Below are 14,201 nucleotides of genomic sequence, written 5' to 3'. Positions count from 1 at the left end.
TAATAAGTATGCCATAGTTTATTTTCAGGCAAAATTCTTTTTTTTTTTTTTAAGATTTATTTATTTATTTCTCTCCCCTTCCCCCCCACCCCGGTTGTCTGTTCTCTGTGTCTATTTTGCTGCGTCTTCTTTGTCCACTTCTGTTGTTATCAGCAGCACGGGAATCTGTGTTTCTTTTTTGTTGCATCATCTTGTTGTGTCAGCTCTCCGTGTGTGCAGCACCATTCCTGGGCGGGCTACACTTTCTTTCGCGCTGGGCGGCTCTCCTTATGGGGCGCACTCCTTGGGCATGGGGCTCCCCTACACGGGGGACACCCCTGTGTGGTACAGCACTCCTTGCGTGCATCAGCACTGCGCATGGGCCAGCTCCACACGGGTCAAGGAGGCCCTGGGTTTGAACTGTGGACCTCCCATGTGGTAGACGGGCGCCCTAACCACTGGGCCAAGTCCACCACCCAAAATTCTTAAGTAGCCATCTTTAGGTAATCAGGTAAAGGTTCTAGGAAATCATTTTATCTTAAAAGTAGAAAAGGGGAAGTGGATGTGCCTCAAGTGATCAGGCTCCTGTCTATCACATGGGAGTTTCAGGGTTCAATTCCTGGGGCCTCCTGGGGAAGGCAAACTGGCCCACTCAGGAGTGCTGGCCCCAGCAGAGAGCTGGCCTGTGCAGGAGTGCTGGCCCGAGCGGAGAACTGGCACAGCAAGATGCAGCAGCAAAAAAGAGACACAGAGGAGAGACAATAAGAGATGCAGTAGACCAGGGAGCTGAGATGGCGCAAGAGAATGATTGCCTCTCCCCCACTCTGGAGGATCCTAGGATTGGTTGCCGGTGCTGCCTAATGAGAATACAAGCAGACACAGAAGAACACACAGGGAATGGACACAGTGAGCAGACAACAGGGCGGCAGGGGGGGCAATAAATAAATAAATCTTTAGGAAAAAAAGTAGAGAAGGGAAATTTTAGGATGCATATAGATTACTAGAATAAAATTGTTATAAAAACACATAGCACTGCACAACCCAGAGAATCCTAAGGCAAACCATGGACTATAGTTAACAGTAGAATTATAAAAATGTTCTTTCATCAACTGTAATGAAGGTACCACACTAATGTAAGATGTTTATAATAGGGTGGTATATGGGATCTCTGTATTTTATGCATGACTTTTCTATAATCCTACAACTTCTCTAATTTAAAAAAAATGACTGAAATTGTAGAGAAAGGAACTGTGTTTTGGATATAAATCTGGTCTTTGGATACAGGCATAATCACAAACTTTCAAACCTAAGTTTAATAAGTGGTTCTCTCACAAAAGCAGATCAGTGGTTGCCTGGGGACGGACGCAGAGGGAAGAACATACTGCAAAGGGGCATGGGGAAACTTTTGGGGGTCAGTAATAATATTCTATATCCCGATAGTGGCAGTAGTTTCATATGTATTCACATCTGCCAAAATCCATCAAGTTGCACACTTTAAATGAATGCACTATACTGTATCTAAATTACACTCAATAAAGTTCATATGAAAAAATCAGCTCTAACAAAGGTCAACTAGCTTTATAGATGCAAGAATAAAATTTAACCTTCTCGGACTAGTTTGACTGTTTGGTTTCTTTCTTAGTAGGGTTAGGTGTGCTTACCACACAGGAAAATTCCTTCTCAGTTCCTCCCTTAGAAGAGGTAGAGCTTCTTGGGGTCTAGAAGGGAATGGGCCTAGGATTTTAAAACTTGAGTTGGCACGGCATCTGGAGATTTAACATCTTTGACAAGGTATTTAAAGTGCTTCTTTAGCTTCTAGAAGTTATCAGGCTAAGGAATTTAATTTAATTTATCTTTTAAGTATTTGAAACTAAAATAATTTACACGAATTTCAAGTTTAGAAACTTGAAAACCATAAATTTTGTTAATGCAAATGTCTAAATGCACTACTATGGCTTAGTGATGTAAACAATTTTGGACTAAATAATTTGCATGTGTGTGTGTGTATGTGTGTGTGTTTAAATTCTTTGGTCTCTGAGAAACGTGGAGGGAAACCTGGTACCTCAGTTCACCTAGGCACATAAATGTGTAGACGAGTGATTATGTCTACAGGCAGATGCTAGCAATCAGCTTTGCAAATGAGAATGATGTACAAAAATGAGACCTGGCAGAGGTGCACTGACGAACCTGTCCTTAATGTCTCTTGAATAAACTGCATGTTTCAAATTTGACAGGACCTTACCCACTCTCTAAAACTGAAAGTGAAGGAGAAGATTTATTCGTTAATCAAGTAGAGAAATTTAGTTCTGTACCATCCTTTCCCAAACAACCTTGATGACAAAATCTCTGCATTCTCAGCTATCATTTCCTGTGTATTCAAAAGTAAATTTAAGTAACACGTTATAGTGATTATAATACAGCTGGTTTATAAATGGGATTGTGGCTAAAAGGGGTAGTCTAGGGATGTAAATGTCAGTTGAAAGAAGGCGAAAGAATAATCTAGGGGAAGCGGATTTGGCTCAACTGATAGAGTGTCCACCTACCACATGGGAGGTCCAGGTTTCAAACCCAGGGCCTCCTGACCCATGTGATGAGCTGGCCCACATGCAGTGCTGATGCGCGCAAGGAGTGCTGTGCCACGCAGGGGTGTCCCCATGTAGGGGAGCCCCACACACAAGGAGTGCGCCCCAGAAGGAGAGCCACCCAGAGTGAAAAAAGTCAGCCTGCCCAGAAGTGGCACTGCACACACAGAGAGCTGATGCAGCAAGATGACGCAACAAAAAGAGACACAGATTCCTGTGCTGCTGACAAGAATACAAGTGGACACAGAAGAACACACAGCGAATGGACACAGAGAGTAGACAACCTTGGGGGTGCGGGGGGAGTGGGGAAAGGGAGAGAAATAAATAAAAAATAAATCTTAAAAAAAAAAAGAATAATCTAGGGAGTGAATAGCATAGTGAACCCAGAGGTAGATGAGGACTGTGGATAATAATACAAATACGAGATTGTTCTTCTGTGAACTAGAACAAATGTATGTTACTACTACAACCTGGTAAAATATAGTGATGCTGGGAAGCAGCTATGGCTCAATGAGCTGGGCTACCATCTACCATATGGGAGGCCCTGGGTTCGCATCCCGGGGCCTCCTTGTGAAGGCAGGCTCACGCACATGCTGCGGAGAACCACCAGCCTGCAAGCGCCATGGAGAGCAGACTCAGCAAGGTGATGCAACAAAGAAGGGAGACAAGCAAAAACACAGAAGAGTGCACAGTGAATGGACACAAAGAACAGACAGCAGGCAAGCCACGGGGGGTGGGCAATAAATAAATAAAAATAAATACAGACACAGAAGAACGCACGGCGAATAGACACAGAAAGCAGACAGCAAGCAAAAAGCCACAAGGGGAGGGGGAAATATTTATGGTGATGCATGGGACAAATACAATTCATGTAACTTTTGGACTATAATATAACATCAATATTGTAATATTCTTGCATCAGTGTCAAAGAAGGTACTATATCAATGCTAAGGGTCAATAATAGAGGGATATGGGATTTTTTTTTCTTTTGGACTAAGGAAAACATTCAAAGATTTACTGGGGCAATGACTGCACAACTCTGTGATGAAAGTGAAAGCCACTGAGAAGCGGATGTGGCTCAAGTGATAAGGGTTCTGTCTACCACATGGGAGGACCTGGGTTCCATCCCTGGGGCCTCCTGGTGAAAAAGAAGAAGAGAAAATGCATCCACCCATAAGCCAGTGCCTGCGCGAGTGCCCGTGTGGTGAGCCAGTGCCTCCCACAAGTGAGTCACACAGCAAGACGATGATGCATCAAGAGAGAGACAAGGGGAGAGTCAAGGTGAAGTGCAGCAAAAACCAGGAACTGAGGTGGCGTAACTTACAGGGAACCTCTCTTCCCATCAGAGGTCTCAAGGACCGAATCTCGGTGAACCCTAGGGGAGAGAAAATGAGAAGAGAAGACAACACAGACAGCAAAAACAGCAGGCTGGGAGGAGGGGAAGGGAGAAATAAATAAATAAATAAATCTTTTCAAAAATTACTGGTATTGTTTAAAAAAAAAAGAGAGAGAGCCATTGAGTGTACACTTTGGGTAGGAAGTACAAGGCATGTGACTGTCTAACACAGTGAACCATGTGGTGGAAGATGGACTGCAGTTAACAGTACAAATATGAGAGTGTTCTCTCATGAACTATAACAAATGTACAATACTAGTACACGCTGTTAATAACAGTGGGTGTACGGAAAAAATATACCAAGAGAGTGCTATGGACCATAGCTAGTGGTAATAGCCTGATGGTGTTCTTTCATAATCTGTAACAAATGCTCCACAACAACGTAAGGTGTTGGTGGAAGGGCAGTGTATAGGAATTCTGTACATCATGCATGATTGTTTTGTAAGCTCACAACTTCTCTAAAAAAAAATGGAAAAAAAGTACATTTAAAAGCTTGTGGATACTACAGATGCTTGTGTTTAGTACATCTATAGAACATTTTCTATCTTGGAATAGGTATGACACCCAGAAAGTTTCTATGTGGGTAAATAAATACAAATTCTACAGGCAGAAATGTACTGACAACAAAGACTTACTGCTGATCATCCTTTTTTGTTGATCATTCTTTTTTCTAGGTTTCACTGTACTAAAAGAAAAGAACGCATGCATCTTCTATCTGTGCAATTTATATCTACAGTAGTTAAAAAATAAGATAAAAGCAAATCTCAGTGGAAGAAAATCCATTTTTAGAGAAAAATATACAGTGTACTACAGGAAGCTGGGAAGAGCCGGCCTCTTACTGACAATGCACATATTCATTAGCAGGCAATAATGAGGAACAGGAGCAAAACCTACTTAAAAACACACCCCTAGGCAACGGTACAATTTTCTCATTTGTTCACATGGTAAGCCCTTGGCAATGAGCATCCATATTCATTATTTCAAGAGGCTTTAGCCTTTGCTGGGGACCTGGCTGCTGAGAAGGAATAATATTGTATCCACAGGTTTACATGTGTATGGAGCCCACATAATCTCTGTACATATTTTGTTTAAATCTATTTGGTTAATGGCATTTCTGTATAGAGCCACACCAGATCTTCTATTATTTGTTATTTTTATCGGAAAAGTTGTAGGTTTACAGAAAAATCATACATAAAATACAGAGTTCCCGTGTACCCTCCGGTTATTAAAACCTTGCATTAGTGTGATACCTTTGTTAAAAATGATGAAAGAACATTTTTATCATTATACTGTTAAACATAGTCCTGGGTTTCCATTAGGTTTCACTGGTTGTGTTTTCCAGTCCTATAGACTGTTTTAATTTTTTATTCTAGTAACCTATGTATAACCTAAAACTTCCCTTTTAACCACATTCAAATATGTTATCCAGGGCTGTTAAATACATGATGCTACATTACCACCATCTGTTACCAAATCTTTTCCATTACTCCAAAAAGAAACTCTGTACAATTTAAGCATAACTGCCCATTCCCTGTTCCCACCCTGGCCCTGGTAACCATATAGGTTACTTATGAGTTTGCTTATTGTAGTTATTTCATATCAGTGAGATCATATAACAGTTTTCCTTTTGTGTCTGACTTATTTCACTCAACACGATGTCTTTATTTTAAAGCTTTAATCATTATTTAATCAAGTAAAAGTAAAACCTCTAGGTCCAATATACTTCAACATGCACAGAGGAAAAGACCAGTTTACAAACATAATCCAATATTTCATTTGGGAATTCATTAATAATATCAAAGTGCTACATTATCCATGTTGTAGCATATAATTTTTCAAAGTATCCTCTTTCTCACCCCACACTTGCCCTGGGATTGGCTTCCCTACTCATCCTAAACTGAAAAACAGACCTAGCAAGCCTGACCCAATTCATTTTCGGTTAACTGTAACACTGGCAAAGGAAATGGAAAGATGGATAAATGTGATAGAGGGATGTGGATACCCTGAGAGCTGGTTTAAAGGAAAGTGGGCAGAGTCAAATGGACCAATAAAAAAAAGTCACCCGGGGACTCTTAAGTGTGAAACTGACACATGCAAAGGAGACACAAAGCCAGAGAGAGTGAACCACACAGCTACACAAAGAAATAAAGCAGGTCCGGGAAAAAAGGGGAGAGGCTAAGGAACGTAATTTTGAATGGTACCAGATTAAAACAACACTCCTGCGTGTGTGCATGCGCACGTGTGTGTGTATTTAAATGAAGCCATACTTTCAGCATTTGCTTCAATTTTTAACTTCATACCTAAACATGGAAGAAGATGCAATCTTTAAAATCTCTTTCCCACAATTTCAACAAATTTAATTATATAAAGGAAACACACACAAATATTTTCATGAAGCAATGTGGTCTTTCTGGCTACCATCTCTAAAGACCCCTAAATTCGTTTCTTTATTTTTCTAACTATCTGCAGACATGATATCACCTCTTGGTATACTTGACCCATAGGCCAGAGGAAAGCAAACTGAGGGCCAGATGCAGGAAAGAAGTTTCCTACCACTAATTTTCAATTTCAATATCGCAAACAACACAAAAACTTCCTTTTGTGTTCAAAACGGCTTCGATCATTTTCTGAAATTAGGAAATTTCGGTCTTTTGATATTCTTTAGTACAGGGGGTTCTGAACCTTTTTTGTCCTACGGATCCCTTTGCCAGTCAGGTGAAAACCACAGACTCCTTCTCAGAATGTAGCAGCAAATAGTTTCGTGACACTCAACATCAGAGGTCAGAAAAAATAAAGATAATAAGTTGATTTTTTTCAATTCAAGCTCATGGACCCCTTGAAATCTTTCCATGGACCCCGAGTTAAGACCCCTGCTGTAGTATATGGTTAATATAAGTCCCACCATAAAAGTTTGTTCTTTTGAGGGACAGGCCACCAGAAAGTTCTTGAACAGAATGAGTTTTTGATTAGGAAATAGTTACCTATGTATGGAAAAGACCTAAAAATTCAAACTGGAACACCAACAAACACACTATGACCTTGGACCAGGTTTAACCTCTCTGAGTTTGTTTCCTCATTTGTACAATTGAAGGGGGGTGAACAATGACAGCTGGGCTTTCCTATTTTGCTTATTATGACTATGCCTTCCATCTTGAGAGCCAGCAAAATATAGATAATCCTTTGGTAAAATTTTAAAATTATAATTTGGACTACATCTGTTAGTTGGAGACTGCAATGAACTTGAGTCCAGCACCTAAACAATGACTGTACTTTTAAAAGAGAAATGAAAATAAATTTTTAAAAAGTAAAAAGTAAAAAAAGGGGAGCAAATGTGGGTTCAAACCCATTGGGTACCCACCTCCCACATGGGAGGTCCTGGGTTCGGTTCCTGGTGCCTCCTAAGAAGAGCAAGACAGCAAACGAACACAATGGGCTGGCACAGAGCTGACACAACAAGATGACACAATGAGATGGTACAACAACAAGACACAACAAGGAGACTCAATAAGCAGGGAGCGGATGTGGCTCAAGTGATTGGATGCCTCCCTTCCACATGGGAAGCCCCAGGTTAAGTTTCTGGTGCCTCCCAAAAAGATGAGCAAAACACTGACAGCACACAGTGAACAGACACAGAGAGCAGACAGTGAGTGCAAATTAGGGGGAGGGAATAAATAAATTTTTAAATAAGTAAAATGGAAAAAAGGTAAAAAAAATGGGACTGTGTGTAGCTTGGTGGTTGAGCACCTGCCTCCCACATGAGGTCCTGCATTCACTCCTCAGTACCTCTAAATAAAGAGGTAAGTAAGTGTAAAAAAAGAAATACAAAATAGTGTCATCTGTTTCTGGGTGGTAGATTATGACTGATTTTTATTTTCTTCTTTAGGTTTTTCTGTATTTTCTAAATTTTCCAACAACAACGAAGTGCTACTCTTACCAAAAAATTCTATTTTTGGATAGATTATTGGATTCTTTCAAATTTTATCAGCTCTCTCATATCTACTCTAAAATTAATTGGGGAGGGGGCGGACAAATCAGACAGGATCGCCATGTGTCTATATACAGTTGGTTGATTACCCGAGTGGCTAACAAGCTGTAGTAACAATCAGGACATTATTATTACAATCAGAATCCATGGCTCGCTGTCCTATCTGGAAATAAAAAAACATGCATTTTATCTAAATAACATTCCCCACCCCCAGCATCCTGACCCTTGAGAATCATGGTTAAAATTCCTTTCCAATTTAAAGTAAATGAAATGAAACAGGAGGTCTTTCTTGTGCCCACAAAAAAGGCTTGTCAGACAATATGATCGCTATTATGCTGTTTTTACTTTTCCTTTTCATACTCTCAAACACAACTCATCAAAAGTTAAAAGAAATATTTAGCTGTCAAAATAAAACACATCCTCATATTGTAAGCACAAATACGACTTTGGTGATGTTTATTATAAAATAACTTTGGCAACAAACACAAATGTTTAAATTGTGTAAAAAGACGACAAGACAAAAAGTTGTCATTGCTAATTTCCATGCAAGTAGAAAATGAGCGGCTAAAAGGATCTCAGCATAATTAGGTAATTTCCAGTTTCATGGATTACCAAATCACTGTTTGAAAAATTCAGATACAAAAGGAAATGAAATTACCGAAAATGCCAATCCCAGTCTTGAGTTGGGTATAGCTCTAGAACAAAGTCCCTGTAGAATTCAGTTCCCACCAGTTGAGGAAGGTGCAGCAATTCACCTATTTTCTGCATGCAGATTACTCAGTCTACTATAGTCAGCTCTGAAATTACTTTTCATCCAGAACCAGTGACTCTCTTCTCTCCAGTTCATCCTTCTTCAATCCCAATCCCCAACCTTTTGAGCAACAGCAAGGAAGAGCAGCTACATCATGGATCATGAATTCCAACTCTATTGCTTATTAATTCGTGCAATCTTATCCACAAGTTACTCAGCTAACCGCTCTGGCTCTCATCATAACACCTACTTTGTAGAGTTGCTATGAGGATCAGATCAGATCATTTGCGTAAATCTGACTGAACTGTAATAGGTACTGGACTCACATTGGTTCCCGTTTCGCCCCTACTCCTGCCACTTTCCCCAAGTATGATCAAATTCAAAAGCTATGGTTTAATTACTCTCAAAAGCAAGCTCAATGGTACAAGGGTCATGAAGTAATTTGTAATTTTTTAAAAGTAGGATTTTGAATGGAGCATGCTGCAAGGGAAAGAGTATAATGTTGGGGTCAAAACCATGAACTTTGAAGGAGTAAGGCTATCTTAATTTTGATTTCTACTTCCAACCTTTGCCGGTTGGGAAACTTAAGGCAAGCTACTTTACCTCTCTGAGCCTGTTGCCTTATTTATAAAATGAAGAGACTACATAATGGATATAAGCATCTGGCACAGAATACCATAAATGGTGCCTATTAGTTTTCTTTCAACTGGTGTGCAGGAACCAGTCACATTGATGATTAGTAAAGCAAACTCGGCCAACTACTCAAGAGTCACAGCAAGACACTTATTTTTCTCTACTCTCCTGGTGTTACATTTTACTGGATTTTGGAAAGGAAATTCCATCAACCTCAACAGTATTGACTTTTGGGGCCGGATAATTCTTTATTGTGGGGGGGGGGGGGTTGTCCTGTGCATTGTAGGATGTTTGGCAGCACCCCTGGCCTCTACCCACTAGATGCCAGTAGCGCGCCACCCCACCCCCAATCCCAGTTGAGACAACCAAAAATGATTCCAGACCTTGTCAAATGTCCTCAAAGGCAAAATCGCCCCAACTGAGAACCTCTGGTCTAGCATGATCCACAAAACAGGGGAAATCTCAAAGATCTCAGGAGGGAGCACTGCAGAAGGCCAAAAGTTTATTTGAGATGCTATTCAGTATTATCCACTCTATGGGCTCTGTCATCCATTATTATCCATACTTCAAAGTTGACCAAAGAAAAAAGATTTTTTTCTTTTGTCCAATTGGCAGTCAGAAGATGCTTTAAGTCACAGGAAGGGATGCTGGCCATCCACTTTTCACTACTTTATACATAGAGACACTAATGCCAAACATCAAGCAATCTATGTGTGCTTGATGTTATACAAAACTTACCTTAAAAAAAAAAAAAAGGCCCTAGATCCTAAGATGACTTAGAAACCATATTACCTAAAATGAAAAAAAAACATGCCTTAGTTGGGAAGGTGAGATAGAATTTATGAAGTTACTAATTCACTGGAAAGAAGCGACTCCATTGTTTGTATGGCTGAGCATGTTTCACTTACATAAAGTGTAATGTTAATGTCCAAAAGACTCTGGACAACTCTTGATTATTCACAATCATCTCAATGTCTATTTTTTTTTCATTTCAATAATTTCACCAGAAAGGCAGAATCCATTTTTTTTTATCCTCTGTGTAACTCCGCACTTAGCACAGTTTCCAATGGAGGAGGTAAGCCAGTAAGTGTTTGCTGAATAAATGAAAGATCATATATTCTGCTTAATTAAGTACTCCATTGACAAAAAAAGAGAGAGAGAGAGAGAGAAAGCGTGAGAACCTTTCTGTGCTCTCGTCCAACAGGAGCTGAAAGAAAAGATCTTTTAAAGGAAAATAATTACAGTCTACTCCCTTTTACCCCAAATCCAAACAACTGGAAAGTTCAATTACCCAAAAAAATGTGTAGGCAAAAGTTGGGGAAAGCAGCAAAATAAATAAGGCCTAAAGTTCAAGCAAACACGAACATTTGTTCAACTCCCCCAAGGTTATAAAAGACACGGGAGGGGGAAGAATGGAATAGGGAAGTGGAGAGCAGGAAAACACAGATCAGTCTCAGAAGATTAACTACCATTCCTTCACCAAACTGTTAATTTTTAAATGGCAAAACTTTCAAGGGGAGGGGCAGTTTCTTAAACAAAGGTTTGATTTATAAATTATTTTTCAAAATAGATATTCACAAAATCATGACTATTTAGAAAGTGATATCATCATACTTTAAGATTCTGAAATTTCCTCATTTGTTTTCCCTCCAGTCCCACAGGTCAAAGAACAGGTTCTCAAAAGCCAGGTAAAAGATTCCTTTTACTCCTTTTGTCTAGAGAGAAACTTAACTCCCACCACCAAGCAACATGCATCTCTGTAAAAAATTTTTTACCACTCTCGACTTTCCATCCCTGAGAGAGAGAAAAAAAATCAAGCCTGAATTGTATGGTAAAAAATATTATTTTCAAATTGTCCCCTGAGAACATTGTATTAGCTTTACAAATGGTACATACAATAGTGGAAACAAATACATTTTCATCAATCTTGGAGACTGAAACTCTCCATTTCCTGTTTAACTTTTCCAGTAAACAAGTGGTTATCTTATTTAAGTGGTCCATTAGTTTAATATATATTAAACTAGCTCCACTGCACTGGTATGCTACAAGAGGAAGTTTACCAATTTAAGTCTTATCCACAAATTATGTTAAAACATCACTCAAAAATCTAGACTTGGTTGAAAATAAATACTTTCCTTCTCCAAAAATTAAATATGGGAATGATAGCTTGGAATATGGAAAACCATATATGGTTACAGAATCTATATAGCACCCTTAAGACTATGTACTTATTGTGAGTGGTTTGCACAAATCAAGCCCCAACAATCTGACCAATTTCCTGTTGCAAAGAGATTATATTTGCTTCTCAAAATGTCAAATAAGCATTTTTAAAGACTGAAGGTAAAGACTAGATTGGAACCTTATGTAACCAAAATGGGAAAGCACTATAGCCTCACCACATTAAAGGCCGATGCCTTTTTAATATGTATTCTTCTTAAGCAAATATGAGCATGAGTTTCCAAAGGCAAAGCTACCATCCCAGAAGCCCTTGCAAGAAAGGCTTCAGCTTCAAGAATGGGGAGGGTTCCGTTTCTGGGGAAGGAGAGCTGAGGAGGGAAAGGCTTTGCAAAATTCCAAGGGACCCATAATTTAAACTTGTGCTACTCTGCAAATGTTCACATTTCCAAGGAACAACATAAAATTTACATTAAAACTGTCAATCAAGGTAACGAAAAAAAATTATTCCTGCTGTTCTATAAGCTTGCCATAGATTTGATAACCCAGAGAAGAATCACAGGCAATTACAAAATGATGGCTCCAATTAGCAAAACTGGAACGATTCCAAATTCAAACCAAAGGGGGCTCGGATAACCCCGGTGGAATAATTTAAATGAACATAGGGGAGCTCCAGCAAAGACTTGTACATTTATTCTACCATTACCACCCTTCTGCAAGCCAAGCAAAATGCCTCAACGACTTCGCTCTTGCCCTTAAGGAAATTCAAAATACAAACCTAGAGACCCCTTAATAAACCTTGTTCTCTTCTTTACCCAGGACGACTCTCTGGTACAGGGTTTTTACTGTAAGGGGCAATCAAAACAAACCCGAGAAACTCGCACATTCCCCAGTGCAGAAAATAATACAGCACTGAACACGAACCACACAGCCTTTTCCTTAGCCTTGCAGATTTTCAAACCTCTACCTAGTCCTAGACGACTGAGGAGAGGCCGCGAGGAATGGAAGAGAAAGAGAAACTTCGAAAGCAGAAACCTCTCTCCCCAAGCGTACCACAGACGGCACCTTGTAGGGATTTCACGCTTTTTGAGACGGAAAGGTCACACCCTGCAGTTTTGAAAACCCACGTTCCAAGGCTCAACCTCCGCGGTAGAACCTTCCTCTTGCTTCCCTAGATTCCCCGCTGAAGCTGAAATCCCCCACTCTCCCCACCCCCACTCGCCAACCCCCCGCCACCCCCTTATTAAAGAAGCACCGAGGGCCCTCCCCCCCATTCTGCCCGCAAAAACCCCCCACTCCTCCACACACACACCCCCCTCCCAGCATCCCAGTGTAGAAAACCGAGGCAAGCCGCCCTCCCCTCCCCACCTCCGCCATCCTCGTTGAGAACCAAGGCGAGTCCCCCCGCCTCACATGCTTCCCAATCCCCGCCATCCCTGAAGAGAAAAACCAAAGGGAACCCTCCACTTCATCTTCACCCACTCCTCACCAGCGCCCGCCATCCTCATTGAGAAACCCCAAAGGTGCCCCCACCTCGCCCCACCCCCACCGCCCATCATCCTTGTGGAGAAAACCAAGTCCCCCTTCCCTCTCCCCCCCCCCAGCTCCCCACCATTCCCGCAAAGGAAAATATGGAGAGCCCCCATGTCATTCCCGCTCCCCTCACCTCCACCCCACTCCCTCCCCAGCCGCTCCACAGCTCCACAGCCCAGCCGCCCAGAGGAGAATGCCCGGCAGAGGCAGTGGCACGCACCAGAGGGGACCTCCCAGCCCCTCATCCCGCACCGCGAAGGCATCGTGCGCCCCCCACCCCCACCCCCGGCCAGTCCGCCAAGGCCCGAGGCCGCAGGTACCCAGCCCTGGAAGGCCGGGCAGCCGGGGCTGCAGGGGCCAGCCCGGGAACGCTGGCTCCCGCGCGGCGGCGGGGCGCGAGGGCAGCCGCTCCCCCGGGACTCGGAGCGGGCAGGCGGGAGGCACACGCGCACGCACCCGCCGAGAGAAAAAGGGCTTACTGCTTGGGGATGCTCGTCCGCGCAGCTGTCTCGGCGGCGGCCGCTGCCTGCACCGAAGCCGATGCGGCGGCGGCGGCGGCTGCGGACTGAGCCCCCTCGCCGGGTGCTGGATGTAGGGCGCGGAAGGGGCGTGCGGGGGGGGGGGGGGGGGGGGGTGAGCGCGCGCGCGGGGGCGGGGGCGGGCGCGGCTGGCCCGGGGCGGGGCGCGCGCCTGCCGGGGCTCTGCCCGCGGGCGGCCGCGGCGCTGGAGCCGGCAGCGGGCTAGGGGCGGGGGCGCGGGAAGGGCGGCCACGCACTCCGCGCGGCCGCGTGTCCCCGCCTCGGGAGAGGCCTGGCCGTTCGCCAGGCGCGGGCGCGCGGGGAAGGTGGTTGCGGGGCGGCGGTGGCGAGCGCTCCCCGGGAGGGCCGCCTCGGGCCTGAAAGGCGATCGGGAGGGGCGGGCTGGGGGCGCCGCGCAGGGCAACAGGCCTTCGAGGCTGGCGGGGAGTCACGAATCACTGCGGGCAGCCGCGGCGAGGGCAGAGGAGGGGAGAGCAACAAAGGGAGTGAGGGTGGCGTCTCGGCTCACCATGGGCCTCCAGCTAACCTGCGCCCTCCCTGCAAAGCCGCCTGGGTCCGGGTCCCCTCACGATCTCGGCTCCCGATTGCGCAACCCTGTGGTCCCGAGTCCCACCGAAGGATCCGCCCG

General features: G+C 43.3%; 1 protein-coding gene across 2 annotated transcripts in view; it reads right to left on the bottom strand.

The window, feature by feature from the left end:
* Nucleotides 1-13,650, bottom strand: part of FHL1 (four and a half LIM domains 1) — a 68,548-nt gene extending 54,898 nt beyond the window's left edge. For both annotated transcript variants that reach the window (XM_058291972.2, XM_071213040.1), the window contains exon 1: nucleotides 13,514-13,650. The gene's annotated coding sequence lies outside the window, so the exon portion shown is untranslated. The remainder of the gene's footprint in view (nucleotides 1-13,513) is intronic.
* Between the last annotated feature and the right edge of the window lie 551 nt (nucleotides 13,651-14,201).

The sequence above is a fragment of the Dasypus novemcinctus genome, chromosome X (assembly GCF_030445035.2).
Source record: "Dasypus novemcinctus isolate mDasNov1 chromosome X, mDasNov1.1.hap2, whole genome shotgun sequence".
Classification (NCBI taxonomy): domain Eukaryota; kingdom Metazoa; phylum Chordata; class Mammalia; order Cingulata; family Dasypodidae; genus Dasypus; species Dasypus novemcinctus.
The sequence above is the reverse complement of the archived record's forward strand: the minus strand, read 5'-3'. Positions and strand labels throughout refer to the sequence as shown.